General features: G+C 40.4%; 1 pseudogene; it reads right to left on the reverse strand.

Annotated features, from left to right (window-relative positions):
• Positions 1 to 4,396: 4,396 nt before the first annotated feature.
• On the reverse strand, positions 4,397 to 5,007 carry LOC110316217 (annotated as a pseudogene).
• Between the last annotated feature and the right edge of the window lie 3,056 nt (positions 5,008 to 8,063).

The raw sequence follows: 8,063 nt of genomic DNA on the forward strand, positions 1-8,063 counted from the left end.
GAGGGGGTGCTCTGTTGGAAGGATTCTGTCCCTGCACCTTGGTTTCCTCAACTTCATCTTTTGTTTCTGATTTTGATATTGCAAAGGGATACTGACGTTCTGTCTCTTTCTTAAAATGCATCTTCCTAGGCACAGATCACCCACAGCCACAAAAACAATCCAATGTTTAGTTGAGGCAGTAGTTAGATTTGCTGCTAAACGGATAGCTGAAAGGCAGAAGGCAAGAAATAAGAATAAAAGCCCGGGCTATACAGAGAAACCCTGTCTCTAAAATATTAAAAAATAAACAAACAAACAAACAAAAACAATAAAATAACTTTCTTTTACTCATTTCATGGTGGTGGGGCCTTCCTCATCTCTTCTCAGATATGGCCCCAAATTATTCGTGCAGATTCCCAGAAATAAGTTATTAAAATGTTCTGCTTGTGCATCATCCTAATTAGCATGATGAAATCTCATCCCGCTCCATCTTTATCTAGCACATCAGCAGTGTGCAAGCCACTTGCCCACTACACACTTTACAGCTATCATGTCTGTCAGATCACCACCACACGCACACTGCTCATCTTGAAGGAACCCTTTTTGTATTTAACGGTAGCTTCAGAATGCAAGGATAATGATGCTAACTCCATGGCTGCTCCTTTAAACGAGAGGTGGAAGTTCTTAGTAAGAGCAGAGACTTGCGTGCTGAGGTTTCTAAGGTACCATAAAATCGTGGGATGAAGACCAACTTTTAATAGCATGCTATTATAATTATTCTATTTTATTAGTTATTATTAATCTCTTACTATGCCTACTTTATAAATTAAAATTTATCATGACTATTTGTGGAAGAAACAGTATGCATATAGGGCTTGGTACTGTGTGCCATTTCTGCTGGGCACTGAAGGTCCTGAAACTTATTTTTTGTTGATAAGGGGAGTCACCTATTGAACAAAGCCAGGGAGACTGCAGAATTAATCCACTGAAAAAGAAGAACTTATATCATATCTGAAGGTTTTAGCTTACTCATTCTGAGGCTGTTACTTCTTACTCATGCCGATGCCAGGCACTTGGGGCTCAAAACCCGCCACCTTAACATTATTTTATCCCAAAAGAAAATAGGGAGTAAAACTTGGAGTAGGGAAACAGGTTTATTTGTAGTTTGGCCCAGAACCAGGGAGAAACGTTCTTAAAGAGTCCCTCCACTTTTCCCTATAGCAGCCACAATTTCACAGAAGCATGAAACAGAAGCTGGGACACCTGCATCTTTTGATTGATAAGATGCTCTCAGAACAGCGTGAAATCTCTTTCTGGGAGGGGGTGGTTCCTCCTCTGGCACCAGTGCTTTAGCTTCTCCTAGGGAAATCTAAACTCTTGGTATGTGTGGGGCTGTTGACTCCCGGTCCCTGGTGTATTATCACAATGCTACAGCACTGAGGACAGTCAACTGCATCAACTCCACCTAAACTGCATCAACACGTACATGCCTCTTTTCTTTTATTGGGTGCAGCTCTGTTCCAGAATGAACTCTTCAGACGGCTTAAATGTTTGTTTATGACTAGGAATATGTACACACCACTGTACAGCAAAGAAAGGCAGACACAGGACCTAGTTACAAATTAATTCTTGAAAAGAAAAAGCAGCCAGTCATAATTAGGTATTCTTTTTAAAGCACAATAAATTTTCAACAGGCTAATAAAGTGAAGTCTGCCACATAATAAATCATCATCCTGCCACCCAATTAAATCCAACCTGCTAGTTATGAATAGTTGTACAATTTGTACCAGTAAGTAAGATGCTTCCTCTTCAGGGAAAATCTCCATGTTATTCACGCACATAATATTTAATGATGATTTATTTTTTAAAAAGTCAACTTAATATACACTTGTAAAAGGAATTTATTTTGCTAATTTATTTTATGTGTTTGTTTGCTTGTCCGTACATCCAGCATATGCAGTCTCAGGTTGTTGTCACCAGTGAAAGGACAGGAAAAAAAAATGAGATTAAGGAGGGTTAGATTACTCAGGTAAAAGCATATACGTTTCAAGGATTGTATATACTATTTGCCGTATATTCAAGTCTGTGAATACCAGATCTCACTGAGGTTCTCACTTGATTTCTATGGGTTTATTTAAAAAAATTATAGAATGTAGATGCTAGGGAATCAAAGATAGTATGAGTATTGTAGAGAATGAGTATTGTATATCTACAGTATGGTAGATATACTCTACATCATTCAATGGCTTAGCCATTCAAGCAAATGACTAAACACTTGCATATATCCCAAGATTGTAGTAGATGCTACTACACCCAGCTCTTATGTACCTACTGTTGGACAACAAGTCATCCCAGCTTAGTGGTGTAAAACAACTATTTAAACATGGATTATCCCAGTTATTGTGGGGTAGAAATTTGGGAGCAACTTAGTTGGGTGATTCATAGTTCAGATGTTGGCTAGGGACATTAAATGACATGTGTCCAGTCATTTGAGGGTTTACTAGGACTGGTAGATCTGCTTTTAAGATTATTTCTATGGTTGTTGACTGTTATCCTTAATAACTTGATTACTAACTGAGGTGGCCTCTCAGTAAGTTGCCTCAGAAGTTTTATAACTATCATATGACAGTCTCTTTCCCCGGCAAGTGACTCAAGAAGAAGAACAGGAAGAATGCTGGCCTTCGTTGTTTAAACTCAGAGCTCTGAGCACTTATACAAGTCAGTAAGCACAGTCCAATGTAAGGGAAAAGGGATGTAGCCACACCCGTGGAAGACACATTATAGAATTTGAGGATGTATTTTACAGTTTCCTCATGAGTGGCTGTAAGTTAACTTAAGTATTACAAAATCATTTCTTAATCTATTTATTTTTATTTACTTACTTACTTACTTACTTACTCACTCATGTATTTTTTTGAGAGAAGGTCTTACTATGAAGCCCTGGCTGGCCAGGAGCTCTCTCTGTAGGTCAGGCTGGCCTTGAAGTCACAGAGATCCATCTGCCTTTGCCTCTTGAGTACTGGGATTAAGTGTGTGCCATCATCTCTGGCCGGGTTAATATGTTTAATATTGGGGTAAATTAAAAGTAAGTCTGTAGAGAATGCTGTACTGTTGTTTATCTACATTGTATGGTTCTTATTTTCATCTGGAATCTCTATGCAAAAATTCTCTTTATAGTGATGAATGAACGATGACCTATCTTTTTTTTTTTTTTTTTTTTTTTGGTTTTTTCGAGACAGGGTTTCTCTGTATAGCCCTGGCTGTCCTGGAACTCACTTTGTAGGCCAGGCTGGCCTTGAACTCAGAAATCCGCCTGCCTCTGCCTCCCGAGTGCTGGGATTAAAGGCGTGNGCNACCACTCCTGGCCCGACCTATCTTATTATATCAAGTAGAAACTGCATCCAACGTTTCTAACACAAACCCAATTAACAAAACTTTTGATAGTTGAGACTTGTTTTCCCTTGTGTAACAACAGTCCACAAGGAGGCAGGCCAGACCTGGAAAGGTGGCTCTCCAAAGCAAAAAATGAACCCATGTACCTTCCTTCCACTTCCAACAGCAATAATGGTGTCAGAAACTTTAATTATTATGTTGGAAAGATGGTTGCATCGATCTTTACATTGTCTGAAATACTTACTTTTTTGTTGCTATCACATAATACATGACAGAAATAACCTAAAGGAGAAAATATTGCCGGGCATGGTGGCACATGCCTTTAATCCCAGCACTTGGGAGGCAGAGGCAGGCGGATTTCTGAGTTCGAGACCAGCCTGGTCTACAAAGTGAGCTCCAGGACAGCCAGGGCTATACAGAGAAACCCTGTCTCGAAAAACAAACAAACAAACAAACAAACAAACAAAAAAAGGAATAAATATTACTTTGGCTTATGACTTTAGAGAGTTTGGTCTATGGTTGTCTGTTGCCTGGCCTCGTGTGCTTTACAACAGGACTGTACATTAGAGAATATTCTTTTTTTTTTTTTTTTTTGGATTATGGAAAGTACAGCGCAGAGGACGGGGTCAGGGAGACTTATGTCCCTCAAAGACACCCTCCAGCATCCCACTTCTTAAAAGGTGCTACTGCCTGCTTCCTACCACCTCACCATAATGCCTTATGTAATATTATAAATCCATAGAAGGAGTAGAACCTTCAGGATCTCATCACCTAAGGAAATGACTTCAAAGATGCACCCAAGAGTATGCTCCAGTAATTTCATGGTGTTCCTTTGAAAAACAAAACAAAACAAAAATATAAAAACAGAATTTATTTGGTGAATATACTTGCAGAGATCCCAACAGCTGCAACGGGCCATCAGCTAAAACCACATTTTTCTAGATGACAAAAAATGCTGCAATCACAAATTCTAGTTGTGGGTTCTGCACCATCATGAGGGTGGACTTGTACCCTACAAATGAGACTAGAATGTGGGTTCTTTTTTTTTTTTTTTAAATTTGACTTTTGATCTTTATAGTCCTTTCTGTCAGCCTCAAACTTGACAAGCCCATGCTGGCAGACATTCAAGAGCTCGACCAGGCCTTTCTGAACTGGCTCAACAGCCGGAAGTGCACCCGTGTCTGAATTCGCAAATTGATTTTGCTCTCTGAAGAACAGTGTGTAATTGCAAATTCCACTTCTGGGTTCCTCATGTTTAAGTACTGCAGACAGTTTCCTAGGGTATGGTCCTCCTTGCACAGTACAAATGTCACACACTATCTGTCCCAGCTGCCTCCGTCCACTTCCAGGGCTGTCTTCCTCTCGCCTTAAGCCATAGGGGTCTTCAATCATGATACTTTTCTCTACAGCTCCAGATCCTCTTCCACAGCAAGGAGCAGCTACAGGAAGCCCTCAGGTAGCACCGAAAAGGAGATTCTTCCCCAAGTCATGGGAGGGGGAGTGGGGGAGGGGATAAGGCCGGAAGAAAGAATCTTAAGTGTTCCTTAATCTAATCAAGCTGATCATCAAAGTTACCATCACAGCACCCCTGTTTGAGAAAGGGGATACATGTAGGTCAGCGTGCTTAAAGGACATTTCTTCCATAGAACTTTTTCTTATGTTCACTGAGGAACACATGGAAGACCATCAGTCACAACAGTCGGAAGAAGTAAACAAATTTAGCTGTATACATGGGCACCCTGCAAATAATCCCGGCTGCGCTAGAAAGGTAAAAAGGGTATTATTCAGACAACTAATAGCATCTGTCTTCTTATTCCAAGGAGCTTTGACATGCATTGAAATACTTTTTTGAGACATTAAATACCAGACAGACAACAACAATACTAGCTGGGATTTAATCTATGTTTTAAATAGCATAATCCAGTCAGCTTTTAGCCCCGAATATGAAGTGTATTTTCAAAAGTAATCATCTTTTCTAGTTGATAGTACTGAAAAATTAGCTGACATGAGTGTCATTTCTACCTTCAAGGAGATAACTACATGGTTGTACAAAGATAAGTTCATCAAGGAATTGTTTATATCAGTAAGGACTTGGGATATATCCTTTCATGAGAAAAGAATATGTGTCAAATATGCAATTTATGAACTAGTATGTGCTCTTGTGAGGTGTTTTTTATTTTACTTTTAGAGAAATGTCTAAAAGAAGACAAGACAGAATATTTTGATTATGACATTATTTCATCTTATATCTGTATAACTTATCTGCATTTTTGTTTGGCTTACATGCTTTGAATCTGTTTGCATATGCATGTATTGTTTTCATAAAACAGTGGCTCTTTAAAAAAAAAACACACCAAAAACTTAAGGAAGGGAGTGGTCATTTGACCACATTTGACCAATATTGTTTCTATTTCCATTCCTTTGTGCCTGTGATTTTGCTAAATAGGACTATGCCTAAACTTAGAACTTATCCTTGGGGGGGTGTTTCTTATCTTTGCTGAAATGATGCTATTCTTTAGTCATTATAACTCTTAATAGAATTCAGGACTCATAGAATTCTGAGGTTGGTTTTATATTTAGAACACTTGGACTTCCAGGCATTTATGCATGGCAAAAATTTTGTTTGTCTGTGTGTGGTGGAGTGTTAAGGTTGAGCAGGATCTGAGGAAGGGAGAAGGATAGAGCTAAGGATGCAGGAAGAGAAGTTGGAGGGCTGTAGTGGCTATTCCTGGTTGTCAACTTGACTATATTTGAAATGAACTACAATCCAGAATTGGAAGGCTCACCAGTGAACCTAATCTGGAGACTGGGAGATAGAAGTTTCTGATCTGGATCTTGATATGGAGATCTTGAGACACAGTGGTGATTGAATCCAGAAGATTAAGGCAGGGAGATCTCCGAGTCCAAGATCATCTGGGATTAAAGGTGTGGTGGCACACACCTTTAATCTGGGCTACACCTTCTGCTGAGGACCATATAAGGACATTGGAAGAAGGGAGTCTGGCTCTCGCTCTTTCGCCTTCTTGCTGTGTGGGACTCAGCAACTGCTAGATCCTTGGACTTCCATTCACAGCTACTACTGAACCATTGTTGGGATATGGACTGCAGACTGTAAGTCATCAATAAATTCCTTTACTATATAGAGACTATCTGCAAGTTCTGTGACTCTAGAGAACCCTGACTAATACAAGGGCCTTGGACCAGAGAAAGGGCACACTCACCTGCTCTTCTTTTCTGGCCTGGCCTGTCAGTTTCTCATTCTTTCCTCAATTTTCTCATCTGAAAAGACTACCTTTGGATTCAAATCACTAACTTTGTTTCAAGTTTTAAACTTCCTTTGGAAGAATGGGGGTGGGGGTGGGGAGTCGGGATTTATTGGTGTCGTTCAGTAGCTTCCTAAAATTACACAAGGAATGGTCATCACCTAGAACCCAGCCTACTATGGTTGGAATGTGGCTTTTCTTTCCCAAGACCCTGATCTCTATTATTATGTGTTAGAGGGCGAGGCTAAGTAAAAGTGTTGATTGTGTTAGGACTTTCCCCTTACTTACCCAACGGCTCAATTCATTTTTGTGACTAATGGATTAAAGAATGAATGGGCTATTCAGTGACTGCTATAAAATCGAATTCGGCTAGGTCTCCAATATACTGTTTCCTGCCGTGATATCTGGCTGGTTCAGGACTTGATAAACAAAAATCACCACATGCAGCTCCTTGTCTACAATCATAACGAAAACATACCTGTTCTTTACAACTTAGCACCTATAATATTAGAGGCAGAAAGTGGATTCAGATAAAGCTTAAGTGTCTTATTTCAAAACCTTCACTCTTTTTTTGTTTTTGTTTTTGTTTTTGTTTTTTATTTTTTTTGAGACAGGGTTTCTCTGTATAGCCCTGACTGTCCTGGAACTCACTCTGTAGACCAGGCTGCCCTCGAACTCAGAAGCCCACCTGCCTCTGCCTCCCAAGTGCTGGAAAACCCTCACTTTTAATAGCTATGCTGTGGTGTGCTCAGAACTGCCTAGTTTGAACATTTATCAAGAAGGGCCCAGTGTTTCCATCCCGGGGCCTGGCCTTGCAGATGATGGTTAAGGTCAGTGGTCTCTAGATCTTCCCTTCCCTGCTGCCTCAACAGGTGGCAACCCACTTCTGTTGCCGCAAAGATAGCTTCCTGGTACACAGGACCTTTGCCAAAGCAGGGCAGACGAGTTTGCAAAGCTCTTAAGTATTTGCCCAGTGCAGAACAGAAGTAAACACATTCCTCCAAGGGGCTTTCCATTATCACTATCTGGTTACACAGCACTCTTCATTACGCCAAATCTCTTGTTATTAAGGATAGAGGGATGCTGTGAGGGGAAAAGAAGCAAAAAAAAAAAAAAAAAAAGAGGCTAAGATTGGGTTAGGGTCTGCGTGACGGGAAGGTTTGTTCCACAGACCACAGATTAAAAGGCAGCTCTCTACTTGTAGACCCTGCCAATTTCGCTCTCTGCTTTCCTGAGAGAATTAGAACATCCAACCTCTTTTTTTTTTTTTTTTTTTTTTTAGGTTTTTTTCGACACAGGGTTTCTCTGTGTAGCCCTGGCTGTCCTGGAACTCACTTGGTAGACCAGGCTAGCCTCGAACTCAAAAATCCGCCTGCCTCTGCCTCCCGAGTGCTGGGATTAAAGGCGTGCGCCACCAAACCTCACCAG

The sequence above is a fragment of the Mus pahari genome, chromosome 2, assembly GCF_900095145.1.
Source record: "Mus pahari chromosome 2, PAHARI_EIJ_v1.1, whole genome shotgun sequence".
In the NCBI taxonomy this organism is placed as follows: Eukaryota; Metazoa; Chordata; class Mammalia; order Rodentia; family Muridae; genus Mus; species Mus pahari.